At 39.5% G+C, this 25,679-nt stretch overlaps 1 protein-coding gene and 1 long non-coding RNA gene across 1 annotated transcript in view; one reads left to right on the top strand and one right to left on the bottom strand.

Moving 5' to 3' along the window:
• LOC140690323 (uncharacterized) overlaps positions 1 to 25,679 on the top strand; it is a 1,184,725-nt gene that overhangs the window by 845,332 nt on the left and 313,714 nt on the right. The window lies entirely within an intron of this gene.
• LOC140690312 (uncharacterized) overlaps positions 1 to 25,679 on the bottom strand; it is a 461,064-nt gene that overhangs the window by 188,801 nt on the left and 246,584 nt on the right.

A 25,679-nucleotide genomic window follows, 5' to 3' on the forward strand; every position in this document is an offset into this window, starting at 1 on the left:
ATCTCCACAATAGTCCTGGGAATTGGGTACATCACTGCTTCAATTGATTAGATAAATTGTTTCACTTCCTTGCGTGCGTCCTTCAAACTGACACGGCTACTAAGCCACAAGCCTGGGCCTGAAAACCACTTGAAAATTGGACACTGCTACACCTCGCAGCCACCCTACTCTGACTCATCACATCATCTCCTGCCAAGCCTTCTAAATGTTTCCAAACATTCTAGAAGACAAATATGAACTATGAGAGCACACCACTCTCCTACTTAAAATCTGTCAATGATGGTTCACTCCCCTTAGGAGAAAGCCCAACCAGGCCTGAGGACAGCCTAAGGCCCCAGCATCCGCTTTCCCTGCACGGCCGCGCCGCCTCACCCACCACGCAGCTTTACACGTGCCGTGTCTAGGACAGGGATGCTGACTCCGCACAACCCAGGGCTTGTCTCACTCGAACAATGATCACCTTCTTCAGTGTTCATCTTCTTCATTGCTGACTCTCACAAAAATGTTTTCTCATAATGAATCAATATCTTTTTCCTTACAACTGCCCATCATTAATAATGAGCTCCTCCCAAAAGAGAGAAGACCTAATTCTCAGTCTCCTTATCTGTAAAGTGAGAATAACAAGGAAATATGTGAGGTTTCAAGAGAAATAATATTCATGTGAGGCTGAGGGACAATTCCATCATACAGTAAGCATTCAATATGTGCTTACTTAATATTAATAAGAATATATTGCATTCTAGCAACCTTCAATCAATGTTTTATGACTTTGTCCAACAGACTACTGACAAACTGTTGGACGAACCACTTTGAGCAGATCAGCACAAGCATACTGGGAGAGGTAAGTGCTGACTCCAGTTACAGCTGCAGCCACCCAGCACTACGGGGCGGGGGCAGTTTGCTCAAACTCTTACATGTTGCTTGAGCATTTAGTTCTCATTATAGAATAAAGACAGTTGTTCTTTAGTCAAAGCTCCTGAAACATAAATCTTCAAAGATTGATGCAAATTAGGTTTCAAGTACAACACTCTCACTAGAATTTATTTGAAAATTATAGTCTTAGCTACTCCGCACATCAAAAGGGCATAATCTTAATGTATCTGACTAAATACACTGAAAGGGTTGTTTAAAAGTAATTAAGAAGAAGCCATTCAGAATAAGCTCTCAGTATCATCTGCACAAAGACCCACCCAAGGGTTTCATTTCTCACTTCCACATAGGTGTTTTCAAGTAGCTTACCTTGGGTCTTGGTTTCTTATAACACGGGGCGGGGAATAGTTGTGGATAGATTTATGTAGCAAATATATACCAAGGGTATTTGTTGTGAAGGAATTCTACAAATAAGAAGATTGATACATAGTCCCACCCATAAGAAATTCAGCCTTTCCATTTACAACAGCATTGAAAATAAAGTGAGAGATACATTTAACAAAAATTTACAAGATTTGTACATTGAACTTTTTGAAGTATCACCAGAATAAATTTTAAAAGATCTACATATATGGAAGACATCCCATTTTCATGGAATGATTGACAATATTATTAAAAATGTTAAGAATCCTCAAAGTGAACTATATATTCAGTGGAATCCCTATCAAAATTCCAGCTGACTTCTATGCAAAATTGAAAAACTGATCCCAAAATTCACATGGACGTGCAAGGGGCCCAGGACAGCAAAAACAACCTTGAAAAAGAAGAGTAAAGTTGGAGGACTCACTTTAAAGTGTACTAAAATGCTATAGTACTAAGTCAGTATGATACTGGCATAAGTTTGGATAAATAAGTCTAAGAGACACAATAAAAACCCACGGGGAAAAACTTACATTTACAGACACTTTTCCACTAGGGGGCCAAAAACACTCCATTGAAAGAATAGTCTATTCAACTAATGGTTCAGGGACAGCTGGGTATCTGCAGGCAAAAGAATCAATCTGGAATCTGAACACCCATATTTTATATAACAAATAAAATTAATTGAAAATAGATCACAGACAGAAATGTAAAAATTAAACCTATAAACTTTCTAAAAGAAGACACAGTATAAATCTTTGTGGGCCTAGGATAGGCTTTGGTTTCCTAGATACAAAACCAAGAGCACAAGTGATAGAAGGAAAAAGCAGATAAACTGGACTTCATCAAAACTAAAACCTTTTTCTTACAAAGGACATCATCAAGAAAGTGAAATGACAGGGGAAAAGGGTATCTCAAGTCAGAGAGTGCGTGCTTTGCAAAAAAATAAAATAAATCTTTACATCAAACTACCTCCCTTGTAAAGAAATTGTTTTAATGTTTAAAAAAATATAGTTAAAGGACAATGTGCAGAATAGAAGAAAAATTTTGCAAAGCATGTATCTAATAAGAGAGTAGTATCCAGGATATATAACGAATGCTTACAACTGAACAATACAAAAAAATACACCCAATTTTTAAATTTACCACGAATTTAAATAGATATACAAATGGCCAATAATCATATGAAAAGATGCTCAGCATCACTAGGGAAGTCAAAAACAAAATGAGATCTCATTTTACACCCACTAGGATGGTTATAACCAAAACATGGACAATAACAAATGTCGTTCAGGAGGCAGAGAAACCTCATATGCGGCCAGGGGAAAGGAACAATGTTGCAGCTTCTTTGGAGAAGTCTGGTATTTCCTCAAAAGCTTAGAGTTATATGTCTCAGCAATTCCACTCCTACATATAGAGTCATCTCTCAATATCCTTAGGGGGTTGGTTTCAGGAACCCCACACCCTGGATACCATAATCCAAGGATGTTCGAGTCCCTTTACAATCAACCATCTGGATTCATGTAGTGGAAACTACAGATATGGCGGGGCAAATGTACAGCCAAAAGAATGAAAACATATTCTCATAAAAAATTTCACATCAATATTCATAGCAGTATCATTCAGAGTAGCCAAAAGTTACTAACAATATCCATCCATCAATGAACGGATAAACACATTTACCAAGAATAGGCCCACAAACTTTTGGTCATTGAAACTTTGACAAAGGAGGTGAGAACATACAATGGAGTAAAGACAGCCTCTTCAGCAAATGGTGTAGGGAAAACTTAACAGCTGCATGTAAATCATTGAAGTTAGACTACTCCCTCACAGAATATACAAAAATGAATACAAAATGTGTTAAAGACTTAAACATGTAGACAAGACACTATAAACCTCTTAGAAGCAACCATAGGCAAAACATCTGACATACATCTCAGCAATGTTTTCCTAGAGCAGTCTACTCAAGCAATAGAAAAACAACCAAAAATATACAAGAGGGATCTAATTAAACTTACAAGCTTTTGCACAGCTATGGAAACAGTAAGCAAAACAAAAAGACAACCAACCTATGGAATGGGAGAAAATATTTACAATAAATGAAACTGCTAGGGGCTTAATTCCCAGAATATGTAAACAGCTTTTACACTTAATAAGAAAGAAAAACAAACAATTCAATTCAAAAATTGGCAGAAGTCCTAAAGAAACATTTCTCCAATGAAGACGTACAAATGGCCAGTAGCCACATAAAAAAATATTCAATATCATTATCAGAGAAATGCAAATCAAAACTGCAATCAAGTATCACCTCTCACCAGTCAGAATAGCCATCATTCAGAAGTTCACTGACAATAAATACTGGAAAGTCTGCGGAGAATTGGGAACACACCTGCACTGTGGTGGGGATACAGTTTGGTGGAGCCATTGTGGAAAAGTGTATAGATGTTCCTCTAAAGACATAAAATTGACCTCCCAGATGACCCAGCAATCCCACTCCTGGGCATATATCCAGAAGGAACCCTAATTGAAAAAGACACCTACACCCCAATGTACACAGCAGCACTATTTACAATATCAAGACATGGAAGCAACCGAAATGTCCACTGAGAGATGACTGGATAAAGAGGTTGTAGCATATTTGTCCAATAGACTACTATTCAGCCATAAAATAATAATAAAATAATGACATTGGCAGCAACATCAATGGACCTGGAGAATGTCATTCTAAGTGAAGTAAGCCAGAAAGAGAAAGGAAAATACCATATGAGATTGCTCACATGTGGACCCTAAAAAAAAAAAAAAATAGAAAGAAACAAAAAAATAAACTTATCTACAGAACAGAAACAGACACAGAGACATAGAAACCAAACTATGGTTACCAGTGGGGAGAGGGTGTGGGAAGGAATAAACTGGGAGTTCAAGATTTGCAGATACTGAGTATGTAAAGAATAAACAGCAAGTTTATACTGTATAGCACAGGAGAATATATTTAATATCTTATAGTAACTTATGTTTAAAAAGAGGATGAAAATGAATACAGGTAGGTTCTTATTTAGCTGAAGTGTTTTGCTGTACACAAGAAACTAACACAAAATTATAAACTAACAAGACTTCAATGAAAATATTTTTAAATAGACCAAAAACGAAAACAAAGGAAAAGGATATTATCAAGCAAAAAGAATAAAGTACTGATTCAGGCTACAATTATGGATGAACCTTGAAACTTTATGCTAAAATAAGCCAGACACAGAAAGCCAAATAGTGCCCTTTAAAGTGAACTGTATGTAAGCGTTTATTGTACTACTCCTGTAAATTTTCCAGAGGTTTGAAATCTATCAATATCAAAATAAAATGTATTATGCATTAAAAACTTAAAACGCTTCCTCACAGGAGGGCTTTAATTATTAAATGCAGAAACGCATATAAAGCTCTTGGAAAAACAATTTGCACGTCCACACACAGTCACTGCTGTCACTGCCACTCAGAGGGTGGTGACAGCGCTGATGAGAGCTGCCTCCACTCGCTCCCCTGCAGAAAGGAGTGAAGGCCTGAGCTCTGACAGGCAGGGTGAGCGTGAACCTGAGTCATACACAGCCACGTTCCAGACTCTGCGTTACCCAACTTTCTTATACAAACTGCAACATGTAATGTAAACACGCTAGAGGGATGTATCTTACAACACAGGGAATACAGACAATGTTTTACAGTAACTATAAATGGAGCATCTATTGTACACCTGAAACTAATATCATATTTTAAATCAGCTATATTTTTATGAAAAATTAAAAAATATTTTTAAAATACTATCACTTTAATATTCAATTCGGTTTTTAAGTTACTACTAAACAGCTCAGAATGTATAAAAGCATTTAATTGTGCTGTTTGCTTACATATTTATTTACATTCAGCCTCTTGCTAAAAGAGAATTTAAACAATTCTGTTAAACACAGCTTAACAACCATAACAACAAAAGGCAAAACGGAGAGTGAAGAGAAAATGGAGATTCAATACTTAAATGAAACCAGGGGGAAGTAAACTCATAAAAATGGATTCCATGAAGTCAGGGCAAGTGTTAAGGCTGACTAGAAATTCAGCTGTAGGATTCTTGGCAGCGAAACCAAAAAGAAAAGATGATGGGGCGGGTGGTAGAGCGTGTGCTTAGCGTGCACGGGGTCCTGGGTTGAAGCCCCAGGGCTTCCACTAACAGGTAAATACATCTAATTAACTGCCCCCCTAAAAGATCACCAAAGAAAAGAAAAAGAGAAATTTCTTTCCCAAAGAACCCTGATATTAAATTTGGATTAAATATTAAAAAAAAGAAAAAAAGAAAAATTCAAAAGATAAGTGACACTGAAGGAAAACCACAGCTGGCCTAACAAGCTAAGTCACAAATCAAAGTGTGATAAGTGTCGGTTTCCTGATCTAAGTTTTGCTGGGCTACCTGGTATATATGAAGTTTAGTGTCAGTTTACTGGGCTAATAAGCTAACCCGAAAATCCAAGGTCAACAGTTGTCAGTAACGTGATCTGTTCCAAATTGATAAGCTTCAGTGTACTGATTCCTTGCTTTTTGTTGTTTGAGCCTTATTGGGTATTAGCCCCATACTTGTAATTAACCCTATAAAACCTCATGTGCACGTCTTGGAGGTGCTCAGAGCTTTGGAAAAGAAACCCCTCTGAGCCCGCCAGCGTAATAAATCTCAGTACTCCAACCCTCTGTGTGATTCTTAGTTCTTGGCTGGCCTTTTGTTTCCATAACAACACAAGCGATAATGCCCGTGAGATAAATCTGGGGAGGCTGCTGGTAAGTCGCCATGTCTCACGTGGGAAAATCTGAAACATCCTTCTCACCACTCAGAGTCATCATAAGCCCACACCACACCTCCTGCCGTTAAATGCAGGAGCACGGTTAGGGCCCGGCCTTTGCTGTCTTTGTGTCATCACAGTGATACAGGATGGAAGGGGGAAGAGCACAGCCATTCAAGGAAGGCCGCAGCAATTGACATCAAAATGGTGAAGGATTCAACCCCCAATAGGCCTTGAGGCTCAGGATGAAGAGATTTAACTTCTAGCAGATCTTGAGATTCAGTAAACATCCATTGTAATAGTAACCTGGTGAATAACATGCCCCAGGCACCATGGCAGTCCCAATGATAGCCACAAAAGGTCAAAGGGTGGGAAATGGCCAACTCCCTGGGAATCCTAGCCCCTTGCCCTAAGGCTGGTCCTTCTACTTATTAGCATATGAAACCACCAAGCCCAAGAAAACAAGCAACACAGCGCCACCTCGCGGTCACCACTCTCTGTCCCTCTTTGGAGAAGACAGACCTTCTGTCTGTGGGGTGTGTACCTACTTCTAATCTGTGCATGAAACCCCCACACCTCGTGACGTTTCTCTTGCATTTCAATGTATCTGTCTGAATATATATACCTTTACTCAACACTGGCTTGCTCTTGAATTCTTTACTGCATGAAGTCAAAGAACAAAATCTGGTGGGGCACATCCCAGGGGCTCAACGAAAGCCTGGGACACAGCCCTTCTCATGCCCAACGTTTTTTATTCTTGTATCAACAGGACTGGGCTGTGAAGTGACGTCTGAGGCCCCAGCTAAGGGACAGAACCAGCTTCCAGGGTTCCAATTTGCGGGCAGCCTCTCCCCCAGCTTGGGCCTTGGGGTCTGCCCGGTTCTCTGTGTTTCTCTGTTGTGCTGACTCCCCAGCCATACAGCGTACTCCTAGGCCTGTCCCCACAAAACCCTTCTCTCCAAAATACAAGCACGTCATGTCACAATCCTCTTGTTCAACCAGGAAATGTTCAGCCCACCTTTTTCCTCCCCAATAAATTACCCAACTGTCCTCCCTCCCATCACATCACTTCTTTCTTTGTGAGAACTCTGCACTCGCCACACCCCATCATGAACACAGGTGTCTTGCTGGCTGTGACCGAGATGTTTCTTTCTCACACAGCAAGCGTCCTTTCACTTTCCCCTTGTTACCTTAAAAAAGCCTTTCCTGAGTCACCCACCCCTCTGATTATGAACTCACAATGTGCTGAAGTTGCAGTCACTATGTGCATACATCCCAGTTTTGGCTAGGTTTCCATCACAAGATCTTCATTAAGGAGCTGCATCAAGAAGTTATACAGGGTATTCTTACATCAGAGTGGAGGAACCTGCAAAAAATTTAAACGGCTTTGAAGAGAGTGTTAACCAGGGACAGAGATGTCGCGGGTCCTAGTCAAAAGTGTCATGAGGAAAAATGTTCTCCCAAGGCTCAGAGTGGCTTCTGAACACAGAATCCTCAGGGAGGAGGTGACAGGCAGTGATTAGGGTGGGTGATACAGGTTACGCTCCCCCAGCTGGGGAAGAATAGGTTTTTTTCTTGTTTTCCAAACAATTTCTTACTATCTTTTTCTCTTATTGCCACATACCATTTCCTACGAATTAAGCATATCAATGTCAGTCATTTGGGCCACTTGGGAGAAGCTACACGATGCCATTCACAGGGATGGGGCATGACAGCCACACCAGTCTAGGTTGAAAGACCAGTGGGGGTATTTGCAAGGTAATCACGGGCATGCAACAAACTCCCCAGCTTCAATGACCTCATCTCAAAGCTGGGGTCAATAAAACTACCAAGCAAATTGCGTGAAGATTATGGCCAATGTTTACTAGGTAAGTGCCCGTGAAAGCTGCCGCTTAATGGGGAATGAGTACGATCAATGAGGCCCTGTCTACCTGCCCACATGCGCCCTGCCTTCCTGCCTTGCTGCAACAGCAGAACTTGTTTAGCTGAGATGAACACCCCCAGAGCAGCCCAGACGGGAAAGCTCCCAGCTCTGCACGGCGAGACGTGTTCCTTTCCTTCTCAGAGCTGATCACAGTTTGCTGTCGTCTGTTTTTATGTTTATCCCTTTTGTAACTCCCTCTCTTCCGGAGTTTTTGCTCAAGCAGCACAGGGCCAGGTGTGTCTTGGGTCCTGCCGGATATTCTGGGCAGGGAAACAGCCAACTCCATATCTGGCTCTGGTGCTGAACGGAGAGAGCAGAAGGCCCAGGGGCCCATGCTGAACTGAGGCCCCTGCACCCAAAATTATGGTCTGACCTTGGGCAAATTACACAGTCTTCTTTACCCTGAGATTCCTCATCTGTCCATGAAAATAACTGCCCATGTCACACAGAGTTACAAGTATTAAAGGAAATCAACAAATTCACAACCTAGCCAAGGGGCTACAAGTGCATCCTCAACAGACAAATGCTGCCTTTACGGCTCTGACGCACGCTAAGCGGGGCGGCCCCACACAGTGAACACTGCTAAGTGCCAGGGTGTTAAATGCTTCATGTGTGCTATAATACTCTTTAGATCTTACAACAATCCCAGGAAGAAATGAATATTATCATGCCCATTTCACAGATTCACCAACAGGTTGAGAGTATGCATTCTATTCCAAGGCCCTATGGTGAAGAAATGGCAATTTAAACCGGAATCTGGGCCCAGGCCTTGGCTCCATCTCTCTCCCATCCACCTGACCACTTGCCTGTGAATTCCACCTGTCCAATATAAAAGTTTGCAGCCGGCCATCTCTTAAAAGCAATGTGTGCCACCGTTTGTCAATGTTGTTTAATTACCATAAACTGTTCTCAGAAACCACTACAGTAAAGAAAGTTGGACTTAAGGAATTCTGCATTGCGTTCTCCTGCAATGTGCAGGATCCCTTTCCTACACCTCCAAATCCAAGTGTATGCTTCCTCCGTGTTTATGTTTGCACACGGCTTATTAAAGCAGAAGGTATCTGCAGTAATTCCATCTCGGTTGCTTTCCAAGTTTGCAGATTATCCATATTCGGTCTGTGAACGAAAATACTACAATGTGAATGAGAATACTGCAACCATGTCAGTAAACAAAGAATACTGATACCAAGTCATTAAAGGCTTCCGCCACTCCCCGGCGAGGACAGGCTTGCAGCCCAGCCACTGCAGCAACTGACAATGGTGCCCTCTGAGCAGACTCAGAATAAGAAAGGACGGGCTACTGGCCCGAGATAGCTAGGTGCTTGTCTAAAAAATGAATTCAGTGAGTCCTAATATTTGCTTCCTCCCATTCATACAAAATCACTAAATTCTTGAACTTGAGATACCTGGCTTTCTTTAGATAACAAGTAATCTTTTATTGTTCCAACAACCTGGTCTTTGTTGTAAAGCTCCTATATATCCTAGCTCTTCCTCAACCTCTTGGGAGCAGTCCCTCAGAGAGTTCTGAGAGACGGTCATCCTGGCTCGAGTCCTCCCGCCAAATGAAACATAACTCTTAACTTTTAGGCTGCACGTTTATTTCAGTCAACAGTTTTGGACACCATGAAGCACCACAGCAGATTTCTCTCCACCTGAACTCTCCAAGTAACCAGAGCCTTGGTACCAGCAGTGGCCCTTTGTGCTCATCCGCCTCCTCGGGGGGTCCAGATGAATTTGGCTGAGTCTCTCCTGGTTCTCAGATCTCACATATTGGTTGATGATCCTAAGTTTTATCTGGCGGTGTATCCAGGTACGTGGCCCTCCAGTTGAAAGAACCTGAGGTGAATTACCCACCCATTGGAGACATCCCGAGTGGGTCCAAGTTGAAAGACACTGCGTTCAGGACTGAGTGGTTAGGTAAGAGGCTGGTCTAATGTTTTCCTCAATTTGGTTACCTCCATTGAATTTTTCAGGATAAAAGTAAAACTCTTATGAGGAAACTTTCAACTCCAAATTTTGGACCATCCTCCTGGCTGGTAACAGCATTCTCGGGTGACAGGGAATCTTCCAGGAGTGGTAGACACAAAGACTTCATGCCACAGAGTTGTCCCTGTGGGAAATCTTACTAGCAAATTTATTCTGAGAACCCGACCTTACAATGGGGAATAGAACTTTCAAAAAAAAAATAAAGAACAGAAAAGAAAAGAAAAAGAAATGACAGATTGCCAGTCTCCAAGTAAAACCCCAGCCAGATTTATGTACATACAAAACTTACAACATTAATCGGGAATAAGAAAAAAAAAAACTCACTCTGGAAATAACCAGGCCTGATAAAAACATTTTTTGGCATTCTGAACTTATAAAAACAAAATCCCCTTTAGTGGGAACTTGGATTTCTCTTCCTGTGTCCTTGAAACGTAAACGTTTTATCTTTCTCTGGATGTTTTAAGTGTGTGCATGTAAGTATATATATGTTTAGTTTAGTTTTTAAAGGAAACCTTGGACTCTGCCATACAAAAGTTCAAGTATTGTGTACATACGGTGGCCACGCAAATAAATTGGGATTCTAAGCAATTCTTTGATTGTACCAATTTTCAGATATTTTGCCATCTTAAACTTTGTTGCATCAGCCTGGACCACGAAGGCTTTAAGCTTTTGGAGAGTAAACCTTTGAATTTTATTTAGGCAACACCCCGACTCTCATGTGGAAGGGCCTCTTCATCTTATTGGTTTAAAATCACTATATATATATATATATATATATTTATTTATATATATATAAATTGATGGCCATATGATGGATTTTTTAATTTGGAAAAACTTTTTAATTGGTGAAAGTTTAAAGAGATCTCATTATAAACGGCTGTTTTATTGGTACCTATTAAAATAAAGTTTAAATGCAGAAAAATATATCTAATGGTTAACCTAAGAACTCAGATATAAAAATATAACTGGTTTGAAAAGCTACATTTTTGTTTTTCCTTTCTGATAAATGTTTCTAGAGATGCTAATAAAAACTTAGTATAATTAATGTTAATTAGGTTGAATAACTGGAAAAAGGATTGTAAAAATGTCAAAAAAACAGATAAGTGGCTTATCCCAAAAGGATAAATATTTTTATATGGTTATTTTGAATGAGATAAATAAAATGGACATTTTTGGATTTACATACAGGGTTTTGATACTACACTACGTAAAGTTAAAAAAAAAGGGCCAAAGAGTTCACCTACTCCCCCCCAACATTATAGTTCAAACAAGTCCGTTTTATTTACCACAGTTTAAAATATATTTATATGTAGACTGAAATACTTGATCAAGGATTGGGACAACAGACCAATTAATGAAATTAAAAATCGAGAAGGGCCTAAGCTCTTTGGCTGAAACTTGGGCAACCTAGAGACTTCTATAAAATTATATACAATGTACACCCACAAAAAAAAGGTTTCTGTCACTCCTTCTAGAAATAAGAATTATTGATTAAACTTAATAAATATAAAAATTAAAGGTATAAGATTTAATAAAATTGAGATAAAAGTTTGTGAAATTGGTATATTTAGATGGTCTTTATATAAACCTTTTGCTTATGTTGTGGGATAGATATGTTTCAGTGGAAAAACGCTTCCCCTTCTTGGTATTATAAGGCTGGGCACATGTCTATCCCTCTGAAAATATTAATTGAACAAATTAAAGGAAACCAATATAGTTACTTGAGACGTCCAATATAACGTAAATCTAAAAAGTAATTTGAGTAGCTAAAAAAAAAATATAGGTTTACCCTGGGTTTAACTTATAACTCAAGGAAAAGAGACCTTAATAAATGTCTTATGCAAGCTTTGGAAGACAAAATAAAGAAAACCTTAGTTTTAAAACATGGAATTCTTTGTTTACAGCTCTTCTCACTGATACAAAAATGCCAATTAAGGAGATAAAATTGGGTCTGGGTGACAGAGCATTTATCTGGGGACCTGGAAGAGAGTGTCTTTGTCTTGCAGATCAGAAATATAAATACAACAAACAGTGACCTAGGACTGAGCCTAATTAGCTCAACGAAATAAAACTTGAGGCCATGAAATTTTTGGCATTTTAGAACTCAGAACTCTGACGGGTCCTTCAGACTTTGTGAGGAAATCTTAATTATCTGTTTCATAAATAGTAAGCCTTAGTGATTTGAGCAAGCAAATTCAGCTTACTCCAACTATTATTATAAATATAAGTAAGTTTTAAAGTGAAGCTATGAGATCTCTAGCTTTTGTCTGTTTATAAGCCTGCATACAGATTATAGAAGTGAGATATTTCTACTGCTAAAAAAAAAAAATTTCGAAGTCAAAGAGCTCTGCTTAATTGATGTAAAAATATAAGAGCTTAAAAATTAAGTATTTTTAAAATAAAAACTTAACAAATTGACTTTCAGTGTCATGTGAATTGGAAAATATTCAATATTAAGGTAATATTTGATATTGTTTAGTTTAAGTATGTTCTAATAAATATAGACATCTTTAAAATCATCCATCTTAACTATAATAACTTTACTGTACCTAGGTTTAATGAAAGTCAAATAAGATCCTGTTATATCTGTTGCAGATTTGTCAAAAAAAATAACAGTAATGTGCTGTGGTAAAATTTTAAGTAAATTAAATGCAAATGAGATGAGAGCTTTGGGTAAATATTTAAAATATATTTTTAAAATGTATGCTTAAAATAATCTCTAAATGTTTGATATCTTTAAATTCTAGAGTTGTGCTAAATTAAGTTAAATGACAAGATTTTATTAAATATCTATGCCATTTTCAGATAAAATAAGATTGAAATATGAATTACTTAACATTTAACTTCCTCTTACAGTGAAACTAAAGGTGTTTAGAAATATTAATAAATGGTTGGTGTCACACAGAAATAGTCTCTATTAGTAAGGGAATGATCTCAGTATCCTAGGAAAGTAATATAAATGCGTAAAGGAAGATGTAAGAATGGAATAATACTTTGTTAATGAAAAATAGTGACTTTCTCCTGAAGCTGGTTACCTCTGAATGGAAGACAAAATAAGGGACACACTAATATAAGTATAGAAAGCTGTGGAAGGCTTGTGGAAAAGGAACCCTGAGGAAAGTTTTGTACGTGGTCAGAATTGGCTAAGTTTAGAATCAAATTGGGCAACGTAAATGAATCTTAGAAGTTAGCTGGAACAAGATTAGATTTGGTTTTCTCTCTGTTAAGAGGAAAAAATTTTCTTAAAATATTAATCCACCTTCAGTAACAGATTGTAAAACTTCTTATACCACTTAGCTGATCTGTTCTGCCTTTACATTTGACATATTTTCTTGTTAATGAATTAGTACTACATTACAGTGATCTATATGTTTATCTGATCAAGTGTTCTGAAATCTTTCAAAAAGCTCCCCAAATATAAAATTCTAATTAATTAAATAAAAATTAATTTAATTAATTAAAATTCTTTTAATCTCCAGTTAAGTTTGGGATGCTACAGAAGGCCCCTGAAACATCCCAAAGAGAGATTTTTAACTATAAAGTTTCATTTGGCATTTTAAATAACATGGAATTGTCAAATGAATCATAAAACTTCTAAGGTTATATTGAATGAGAAATATTATTAATATAGGTATTGTAGAAATTATATGGACTCCCTAAAATTCTGGTTTATCTGAAATGTTACCAGTGATAATTATGGGTATAGTGAACAGGTTTCTTTATTGATTATAGTGTAACGGTGTTTAACCATGCTTTTAAATCTTTTGTCATTTATAGACAGTTAATTGTTTTCTTCTGATGGTTTTGCAAAATGCTTTCTCTTCAAGGAGATTTACTGATTTCTAATAAATTTCAAACTACAGCACTGAACCAAACTGGGTAAGACATTTTAAAGTTCTAATGAAAACTCTCATTAAAAGAATTAGTTACATGGGACTGATTAACCAGCTGAATATGGTTATAATTTTTGATATTGTTTGAAATACTACTGCCTTTTAACCTGTTTCCCAGACATAAAGAATCTCTTCTCCTTAAGCTAGTTATGGTTCACAGCAATTTGATAAATTATAACTATGTATACAGACTTGGAACAGTTATCTTTTCTCTCTATCTGATCCCTCAAAAGACTAAAAATACTTAGGTCCCCAGTGGCTCTATCAGACAAATTAGGGAGATCATCTCCTAAGAGATATAGGAGTATAAAGGTATTTTAAGGATTTTAAAGAGAAAAGAATTTACCTAAATCTGTAAGGCAAAAATCCATGAAAAGCCTTGACGTGGCTTTCTTGGCCTTAGAAAACCTTATTAACATTCTACCCTGAGACTCCGTATTAAAACTTCCAACACAGTCAATTTAAAAAGCCTATATGATCAAATAATCAGATTTAATTTGTAAAGAAATTAATCTTGATTTGGCTATATTTGAGAAAACTGAGGGTAACTTTAGAGAGAAAAAAATTATATTTTAGTCGATATTAAATTCTAGTTTTGTTAATTGAGGTCCATATTTACTAAGACACTTCCCAGATCATTCCTTGCTGTTATGTCACACTGCTGTACAGTTTAATTGAATTATGAAAAGAATACTCTAGGTTTGATTCTGAAGCTCAGTAATCTATCCTTGGGTAAAATTCCAATGCCCCATGACCTGCAGCCAGGGGATTATACATACTGCAACAGGCATGACTTAAAGAACTGTCTCCAACCTGAATGGAAAGACCCTTTTTCAGATACTCTTAACTAGACCATACACACCAAAGCTGAAGGAAACGGAGTCTCGGATTCATTTCCTATCTGAAACAGCCCCTGCAGTGCACTGGCCTATAGAGCGCTGCTCACCTTAAAACAATGCCCAAATGGAGAAAAAGCTTCCATACCAGGATGAGAAGAAGACGACATCTGAGCTAGACTGCTGACCCAAGACACCGGACCAGGACTGTATACCAATTACTTTGATAATTTCTCCAACCTTTGATTATGAACTACTCCAATTGTTAAGTTTATGATAAATTACCTATGTCTAGTACTTCTGTGTTACCTTGGTGGGTTTCCCTACTCCAAGGCTCTAACTAGATAGCCCTCAGAAACGTTATTCTAAAAAGAATTTATAGTTCTGTTTAGGCCACTGTTGATCTTACAAGGTGGGAGATTTCAACTGGCCAATTAATACCTGCTCTGACCCTGACCATAAATATGAACTTTCTCATAGGATCAAACTCAGAAACACAAGCAAAATTTTAACCCAAAAATACAACTTCTCGACTATTAAATTCTTACTCGTGACTTTATTAACGTTACTAGCTGTATTACTTATATCCTGTCTATTTTATAAAATTGTTGTCTGTTACATTTCCCAATGTGTAACTAGGCCCACAAGATGGATGATGGCTAAACATCTTGAAGAAACAGATAAAATTTATAACCCTGAATAAAATAAATATAATAGTGTGATTCTAGGTATGGGAATGAGCAAAGATGGGTAAACACTTCCTGGATCATAATAGAGTAGTAAGACAGGTGATCCAGAGAACTTTTAGTATCAACAGGGCCTGATAAAAAAAACTAACACCTTGAAAGGCAACTCAGAAGATTCTTCACCTGAACTAGGAATGAGCCATCCTAGCACCGTGGGACAAAATTGGTCATGAAATGTCTCTCAAAATATTGGTCGAATTTAGGACCAAGGGGGAACACTGTGAATGAAAATACTACAGTGTGCATGAAAATACTGCAACCATGTCAGTAAACAAAGAATGCTGAATCCAAATCATCAGCGGCTGCTGCCAACCCCCAGCGAGTTCATGCCTACAGCCCGGCCTCTCAGCCACTCACAGTGGTGCCCTCTGAGCAGACTCAGTGCAAGAAAGGACAGGATACTGGCCCTAGATAGCCAGGTGCTTGCCAAAGGAATGAATTCAATGACCCAAATGTTTGCTTCCCACCATACATAGAAAACCACTAAATACTTGAACTTGAGATATCTGGTTTTCTTTAGATAACAAGCAATATTTTATTGTTCCAATTACCTGATCTTTGTTGTAAAGATTCTATTTATCCTAGCTCCTCCCCTACCTCTTGGGAGCAGTCCCTCAGAGTGATCTGAGAGGCTGTCATCCCGGCTCGAGTCCTCCAGCCAAATAAATCAAAGCCCTTAACATTTAGGCTGAACGTTTATTTCAATGACGTTCCAGAATAGACACAACTCATCAATTCTGTAATGGAACACACTGAATCAGGAACCAAAAGCGTGTTTTAGTCCAGAAAATCTCCAGGTTCCTATTTCTTCCTGTCATTATACAATCCCTCCAGAACTCATTACTTTGCTGTCTGCTCCTCTGGCAACCAAACTCAGAGAAGAGACAACTCAGCAGAGCGCCCTGCTGGGGAGAACACCCCGCAGAAGCACTGCAGGCTGCCTTCCCTCCCGCACGCTCTGCTGACCCTTGGTGTCCCCCGTGGAGACCAGGCCAACACAGCTCTTCCCAACAGCTGCAAAGTCGCACACGTTAAATAAATCATTTTATTTTATATGATATTTTACGTATATACCCATCTCTGAAAACAGCTTTGCCAGAAGCCCAAATCTTCAACATTAATCTGCAAAGGCAAATCAGGTCCCCAAGGGAAAACAAGTCTTAAGACGACGCTAAGGCCTCCAAAGTCCTCTCCACGACCATGAACCAAACTGCCTGCAGGTCTGCAGCTGCAGGAGGCTACATGTCTGCTTTTAAAGCAACCCCTTTCTGCCCTCGGGTGCTACAATGCCCTTTTATGCCCTCCCATCACAGGGCAAGAGCAGCCGCTGCAGAACCTTGCAGGGCAGCACTGACAGGACTGGACAAAGGGGATCAGAGCTAAACAAAGCATTCTGATGACACGAGCTTGTCACTGTGTCTCTTTACAGATGTAGATATATATAGAGAGAAGTGGGGTGATATTGCTCAAAGTCACACAGCTAATAAGTGGCAAAGTATATAACTCTGCTCCTCCCTCCTGTGTGACGCCCAACTGGGACAACCACAGGGTTCTCTCGTGGCTGCCTGAACAGTCTTTTCCTATCACTCATGACACACAATAGTGTCTGAACTTAGCCTGCATTTGCAGCATCTTTTCCCTCCAGTTTCTCAGGAACAAGGCTGTTCGGGCCTGTATGAATTCCGGCTTCCTGAAATCTCCGTGCTCAGGCTGGTCTTGCCTGTGCATCCGGCCCGCTGCTCAGAGGCTCTTCCTCCCCTGCAGGAGGACGTTTCTAATCTTCACAGGGACACAACTTCAGGGGAGCTCTCCTCTCGCCCTCAGCATGGCAGGTGTCCCAGGCCTCATCCCGAGCAGCCCCGTTAGGACGGTGTCTGCCCAGCTCTGCTAGTCAGATCAGCAGCCTCAATGCCAGGGATTATACCCAGGTCACACTGCAAACCTACTGCCCGCCTCACAGCCCCCAGCCAGCAGGTCACCTGGAAGTCACAGCAAGTGCCCCACCCAATCCAGAAGTCTCTTCTTTTGCCAGCACCACTGATGAATGGTTTCCAACCTTCGGACAGTTTCGCACAAAACAGCACCTTCTACAGTGAAACGGGTGGTTTTTCTTCTGCGCCTCATCCTTACTGGAAACGTAAAAGGAAACCAAAAGGCCTTTTCTCAACCCTTTTCTGATGAAACCCTCCCACCCACAATACTCATATGCTCAAGAGCTTTGGATCCACATGATTTTCGTTCTCTTAGGCTAAGTGGCTCAAAAAACTAAGGGATTCTTTCTCCTTTGAGGGTATTAGCACTCAGTTTCTCGGCTTTAATCTGTTTTTGTCTCTCTCTTCAGTGACCCTAGCAGTTGCCACCTCTTACTCCCTTCAGCAGCCTCCCTCCCAACTTCAAGTCTAGGAAATCAGCTGTGATGAGGGGCACGGGGGCAGTCACAGAAGATGCAACTAAGGCACAGAGAGGCTACATAATTTGCCCAAGAAATCACCTTGAACCACCAACAGAGTGTGTCACGTCCCTCTGTTTAACTCTAATGCTAAGCAAGTTAACTTTTTGTAGATTATGTTTATAAACAGATGAGGTATGAAAATACATACAAGGACACACATCAACTCTAAGATATTCATTAACTCCACTATTTTGTTTCTATTTATTTTATTTCTATTAAAAAATTAAGAACCCCTGCAGTCAATATAGCAAAATGTTACTGGGTTTTAAATCCAGAATATACAGGGGTTGTGTCATTCCTCATTCTTGTATGTATTTTCACAAGACAAAATGATTTGAAAGTCTCTCTCCCCGCCCCCTACTCACTACTGGCTCTCACCAGAGCTCCCAGACCACACATCTAACAGCCTTTCACTTTACCCACAGCTGAACTCATCAGTTTTCCCCCAGAACTCCCTCTGCTGCTTTCCCTCCTCAGAACACAGCAGGACCATTATTTAACTCATTAATCCACCCAGAAACCTGGGCCTTACTCCATCCTACCTTCACAGACAGCATTGATCCTTTCCTCTTTACCATCTAAACATGCCTTCAATCTGTTCGCTTTTACCCACTGACCGTCCCACCGCTCAATTGGAAGCCAACAACACTGCCCACCTGGACTCATGAGTCTCCCAGGTGGCCCCACAGCCACTCTCCCCTACTTGAGACAAATGTGATTGTGTCTCTCCCACGCTTTTGGACTCATTTCAGACCCACTGTTCTTAGAAGAAACTTCAATTTCTTCACCTGGTGAAGGTCCTTGCCGTGAAACTGTCAGCTCAGTAAGGGCAGGACACACCCTCGTCCCTCGGCTCCACCATCTGGCAGAGCATCAGCTTGGGAGGATTGAGTTCTTAGCAAACTACTTCACTTATCCATACAAATCCATGGTAGATTAGAAAGATTTTAGATTTTGAGCTCGACTATTAATTTGGGGATTTTGCACTGGCAACCTGCAAGTATATATTCCAATTATTGTGTCTTCTTAAAACCATACCCAGATTAAAGGAGTATTTGTGGAATGTCTTCAGAGTAAAAGGGACTGTACTTTTACAGATTTTATGTTTTAAAATATGAACAACCCGGACAGGGTCAAAAATAGAACCGCCTCACAAGTGACAGAAGACAGGTGAGACGCATATAGCAACAGGTCACAAAGATGGTAAGAGCAAAATTGTTTCTCCAACCCCCAAAACATTCCTCCAAGAACTGAAAACTCAGAAATTTGAAAGTAAAATACTATCATATAAAGAAAGAAAATAAATAATCCTCTTCATCAGGGTTTCTAGATCTGACTGCAGAGTTATTAGCAGGCCATACTGAATCCTAGCACAGAAAAATCAGATGGACTAGTGGTGAGTAAGTTCCAGGAAAATGGCAGTAACTCCTCCACTTGAAAGAGGACACACACTCACTTGTTCAAGGTGATTGTAAACCACATTCTGCAGAAATTCAGAAGATTCAGGCACCGCTTCTAGATGGTGATGACACGGAAGGACGGCTTGGATGCATGCTTCTAACTGAGTCACCGGCATTCTTACACTGCAGGGGGAAATGGAGGCCCTCAGCCAAGAGCACAGTTGTTCCTGTCATGTATCCCAGGCCGTGCCTCGGGGACTCAGTGTACTGTAGCAGTCCGGCCCCAGGTGAGGACCCGCAGCGTGGCCCAAGCAAGCAGGAGGGGCACTGTGCTTGAGAAATCCCATCCCCCATGGGGGCAAGAGGGGCTGGTGGGGTTGTGTGAACCTATAAATTCTCATAGAAATACACCTGCATACATTGAAGTGATAAAATTAAAAGTAGCAGGCTATTTAACAAAATTTCAATTGTCAGTGTTAATTTTACCATTCCATTCCGCTTGTCCCCTGCACTCTGAGACAGGCTTAGGCTCTCTCACACATGCAGCTCTGATGCAATGGTTGTGAAGTTATTTTACTTTGCTGCAAGTGTCTTCGCTCCCAGTGTCACTGTGACTGTCGTCTCTTAACACAGTCAGATATCTTCCTGCATCTCTCCCTGAGTTCCTTGCTCCTGCTTCTCAGATCCTGAGATAAAGAACAGGTGAAGGCACATGACTGGAAAAGTCAATGTGGACTTGACCAAAGTCCTCAGTGACCCCCTAGGTGAGTGCTGCCCACCCCTTACCTTCGATTCTCAAGGTTCTGCCCAGGGTGACATCCAGCCAGGAGAGAGTCCTGGGCCCTATTAAAAGCTGTGTGGCTTGGGTGCAGGGAAAGCTGCAGGAGCTGGTTCTGTAGCCGGTCCCATCCACACCTCTGCTCCTCTCTCTCCTGAGGCAGCGCTGCCAAGCCCCCAGGCTCCCTGAGCTTCTGTCTTTCTCTTCTACTCTACTTCAAGCCCTTTTCCTCTTCCTTTACTCCCTGATTATCCCTAGCTGGAGTGATTTTTCTATCATAGAATCTGAAAAAATTTCCTGCAGCTGAAAAAGAGGTGCCAGAGGTCAACGCGCATATGGTGGTTCCTGAATAGAGCCCCTGGTTAGGGGGACCCTCACCAACACTCACGGGGCATCAGGCATGTTGCAGGGTCGACCACCACCAACAAGAGTTTGCTGTGACACCAAGGCACGCACAGCATCCCTGCTCACTAAATTGTAGTTGTAGTCCTTTATTAAGAAGCAAAAATAAAAAAATTGCTCATGTTTCTTACTAAAATTATTTATGAGGGAGAAAAAGAAATTGTAATAGAAAGAACAAATTTCACTCCATGTTAGATGTGTTCATTTGGCTTTAATCCTGTACCTTGTTTTCTAGGCTCAGACTTGCTATCTCTGCACCTTTTGTAAAAGAAAGTTGCCTTTAGCCTGAAATATCCAGGAGGGCCTATTCTCCGGGCTCTGATCTTTAAGGATATTTGCTCTTCTACACTTATGTATAGATGGCAAGTTGTAAAATAGTGAATAACCTTTCTTTTTTTTTGGAGGTTTTACAGGGGCACCATAATTTGACCCACATGGACAGCTGCAGGAACAAAGGATTTCAAGGACAAACAATTCATACAGCAAGAAGTTTGCAACAACCAGCCACATCCCCGCCGCTTTTTAGTATAAAAGGAGACTGAATTCTGCCCTGGGGAAGAGAGTTCTACTGGATAACAATATGCCATTTTCTGGGTCTGCCAGCTTTACAAATGAAGTCTCTTTTCCTTACTCCAACATCTCATCTCCCGATTAATCGGCCTGTCATGCAGCAAGCAGAACGAGTTTGGACTTGGTAACAAATTGACTGCCTTAGAGGTAGTATGTCTCCACTGTTTCCTCATTTCCAGTATTTCACCACCTATCAATTTTATATGCTTTTTAACAACATGAACAAAAAACCTATTACAAGGAATTGATTCCACAGAAATAAAATTATTTCTACTCCTTCAAAACTTTTTTCTTTTCTATTTTATTTTGTTTTGCTTATTGAAAAGAAAATAAATTCAAATCTTTTTATTTCACGTATTTTTATAACTAGATATTGTAAATACTACAAAGATATTTAAATTGCAATAAAAATTGTTCATATATTAGTATAAAGATATATACACAATCAATGCAGATTAGGAAAGGAGTAGATATTTACTAAAAATCCACTGCACATCCAGTCTTTTACAAGCATATCCTGGAATATAAGCTCTATTATCCAGGGTCCCCCACCTCCAATCTCACTGCGGAGTCCCTTAGTAATCAACTACCAAGGCACCAGCATAGAACCATGAGATCACTATTTTAGGTATAAATGAGAGTATTAGCTCATTCAATTCTAAAACAGAAACCTTAAAATAAATACTGAACTTACTTACAGATAAACAAATTTGGACACAAAAAAGTACAGTTTCTCCCCAAATTCACAAAGATAATAACTGGTAAAGGCAAGATTTGAACTCATCTGCCTTGAATATAAAGCTAAGTTGGAAATCCCCTTCAACTGTGGAGGACCAGCAGCACAGCCTGTCACCCTATCTTTGTTCAGATCTGGCTTTAGACAGCCTGAGACAGCACCCCTTCCTATGGAACTCGAGGGCAAACAATAACAATAAGGATTTTATATTCAGTAGTTTCTTAGGTCTCAATTATATAAAGTGTCAGCAGGTCAGCAGAAAACTCTGGGAAATATGAGTGGGTCCAGAGCTTTTTGCTGATAAGAAACTCAATCTATCAGGACAGAGTGACCTTCCCATGAGAGGCCTCATGGACATAAACTAAAGGCAACTGAGCAATGAAAACTAGCAAGAACATGGAACTCAAGCAAGAAGGATCCCTACCATCCCCTGCCCAGTTGCCTCTTCACCTTTGTGGACAAGACGGCAGAAGGTCCATGTTCTTGTCCAAGTTACAACATCATGGATTCTCACCCATATAATATTACGACTCTATGCTGTCTTAAGTCCTTTCCAACTAAAATATGATGACACCAATATCTCAGCGGAATGTCTATGTCTCCACTTTCTCTCTTCTATTAGGAGACTATATCTATGGCCACAAAGCCGAAATTCAATTAAAAACACCATGCACGAAGCCTGGTGAAAGTCTGTGTAAGAGACATTGTTCTCAAGCTCAGTGAGTGAAAACTCAGAAAAAGTGGTCCTTATCCCTCTGCAAGTGGAAGGTAGCCTGATTGTGTGTGTGTATGTGTGCACACGTGTGTGTGTAAATCAAATACAATGTATTGTGGGATGTGCACAGATTTTTTTTATGTTACTATCATTTCATGAGGATGAGCCAACCTTTAAAGTAATTTGAATCTACTATTCTGAGAGAGTCTCAGGATCTTTTGGTGGAGGATGGGAAAGGGGAAAGGAAAGGAGGAAAGAAGTAAATGAAGCAAAGCTGTAAGTATACTGCTAGGGAAAGGCAAGACATTAATTTTGTTCCTACTTGCATCACACACAAATTAGGGACTGGCTTTCCCACATGTCTTGTCAAGCACTGAGTTGCAGAAGAACAGGTGACAGCCCATTTCTCACTGAGCTTGTGACTGTACGTGGCATCTTATAGACACTAATTATTTAACCTGATCAAACAATCTGGCAGCAGGCTGTAATTCTCCTATTTTGAGAGATAAGAAAACAGGAAGTGAAATAGGGTATATAGCTTGACAAAAGTCAGAGGACAAGTAAACTAAAGAGGATGAATTCAAACTCAGATCTGAATGCAGAGTCTGATCTTCCCACTCCGAGGGCTGGAAATTCCTTAACACACAGGGTCCCCAGCTCCTCTGCTTTGTTCCTGGCACCAAGCATTTCCCATGGCGATATTCTGCAGTTCTCAGACACAGCGCTCTGTGCAGCCAATAACCTCCATTCGACCTTGATCATCTACCTGTCACGCCCACCAGGCTTCACCAGGCAAGAAAGCTGGCTTTCAACTGCATACAAAGCCACCCCTGTTTTATCCTGGACTCTTCAGCGGCTTTTCCAGCGTAAACACAGCCATGAAAGTGCTCACAGTTTGTACATGAGCCACACTACCTCTCTCCATCTCTGTCCCCACCTATACTACTTTGCTATGACCATTTTGAGAATCTTGGAAACAAATTTTTAAAAACAGAAAAGAAAGGATTCTGTAACAAGTACTTAATACTTACAATTTTAAATGAGAAGTTACAAAGTGAGTATTTAGAAACCGAATCTGCCTTCCTAGGTGTCAGTTTTAACAGTTAAAATATACAATAGCAAAAAATTCTGACTTAAATAATTAACAAAAACATCAACAATAATCTGGAATAAACTCAAAAATAATGCCCATGTTGTACATGGTGGAAGTACAGGACTGTACTGTGGGGTAAAGTAAGAGGTGTGAAAGTAGAGACATCAACATTTTGTATGGAGGAAAGCAGTTTTGTAAAAATGTACGTTCTCCTAAAGATAATTCAAAAGTACTAAAAAATCCCACGACAGCACTTCTTTTTTTTTTTAACTTGAAAAATTATATTAGAATTCTTCAGGAATAATAAAGTCATAATACTAACCAAGAAAATTTGGGATCGAAAAGAGAATCAAAAAATCGCACTGTCAGATATTAAATAAATGTTTACAATATGTAAGATATAGTGCTAGTGTAAGAAAGTAAGATTGATAAAAATAAACCATGAGCTCAAAAAGAGACTCTAGTGTACATAAGTATTCTTTACAGGTGGGATTTCAAGTTAAAAAGCAAAGTAGGAATTCAATAATTGTCTTGGGACAATCAGAGAATCCCCTGGAAAAAACAAATTCTATTCCAGTCATAATGACCGCAAGAAAAATTACAGAATGTGATGTGAATATTAGAAAGTACTAATAACAGCGAATATAATTCTTTGCTCATATTAATTCAACTTCTCTTCACTATAACAAGTACCATCATCATCTCCATCTTAGAGATTAAAAAAACCTACAGAAGAAATTTATACCATTATAAGAAAGTATTTCTAAGAATAATATCAGGAATAAAACCCAAAAAGAAGACATTTACAATCTTAAGATTATTTTGGGCCACAACAAAAATGAACCTACTGAACAAAATGAAAGGCAAAATATGACAAGGAAAAGCTCTCTGATACATGTTGATGAAGACAAGGGGTTAATGTTCATAATATACATAGAGCTGTCACAAAGCAACAAGAAGCTGCCTCACTTAAATGTGTGCAAAGGACAAAAGAGATCATTCACTTTTTAAAAGTCAGATGGCTAATGAGTGAAAAATGCTCAATACCTCACTGGTCATCAAGTGCAAATTAAAACAATGAAAAAGTACTTTTGCTCATCATATTGGCACATATTTTTAAAAGATATTCTAGCTAGTGTCCATCTTTGAGAGAACAAACTGTGAGCGATCTTTTGGAGGATGACATGTCAATGGATATGTAAACTCTGAAAAACGTGTGTACACACAGGCTGAACTCCACATTTTGGAATCGTTTCATTTAGAAAAATTCAGTTCAAAAAGATGTACTTATCAGAGCATTTACACAGCACTGTTTACAATGGTGAGAAGAAAAGCTGAAGTGAAATCATATCCAGCGATAGAGAATTGGTTACATAAGTTATTCTACATCTTTTCATGCCCCACAGGAGAAGGAATTTCTTGATTCACTTGAAAGGAGCCTGTGATTTATGTAGTTGTCACATCCAAGGACTAAATTTCCAGAAAACTTAACGAAAATAATACTCATACAAGATCACAGGAATGTTTGTATAAGAAGTATGCCAGTCAAACACCCTTTCTGACAGTGGAAAATGGAGAAAAGTTAAGTGTCCACCATCAAGACAATGATGCGGTAAATCACGGTGAGCTGTGGGCACTAAAGTTCCGGTGTTTCGGCGTGGTCCAAGGCCTTGTCCACAGTACGCTCCCACGAAAGGTGTCCTTACACAAGAGACCAAACCTGCATATCAGGAAAACCCTCTACTCTATCTGAAAGGACCGGGTGAGTCTGGAGAGAGAGGACGTCTGTGATATATACCTGAGTGAATAAACCGAGCTGCAGAAAACATATAGTATGGCCTTATTTTTCAATAAAGCATATATACACACACATAGACATAGATTTCTCATATACGTGTATGTATGTGTTTATTTATATGACATAGGCATAAAGGTCATGAAATATATACTCCACATTGTCAGCAGTTTTTACTCTCAGGAAAAAAGGGGAAGGGATGTAGGGGACTTTCGGTACCACAACAGATCTCTTTTCAGAATTTCAGTTAAGTATACT

The sequence above is a fragment of the Vicugna pacos genome, chromosome 30 (assembly GCF_048564905.1).
Source record: "Vicugna pacos chromosome 30, VicPac4, whole genome shotgun sequence".
Taxonomy (NCBI): domain Eukaryota; kingdom Metazoa; phylum Chordata; class Mammalia; order Artiodactyla; family Camelidae; genus Vicugna; species Vicugna pacos.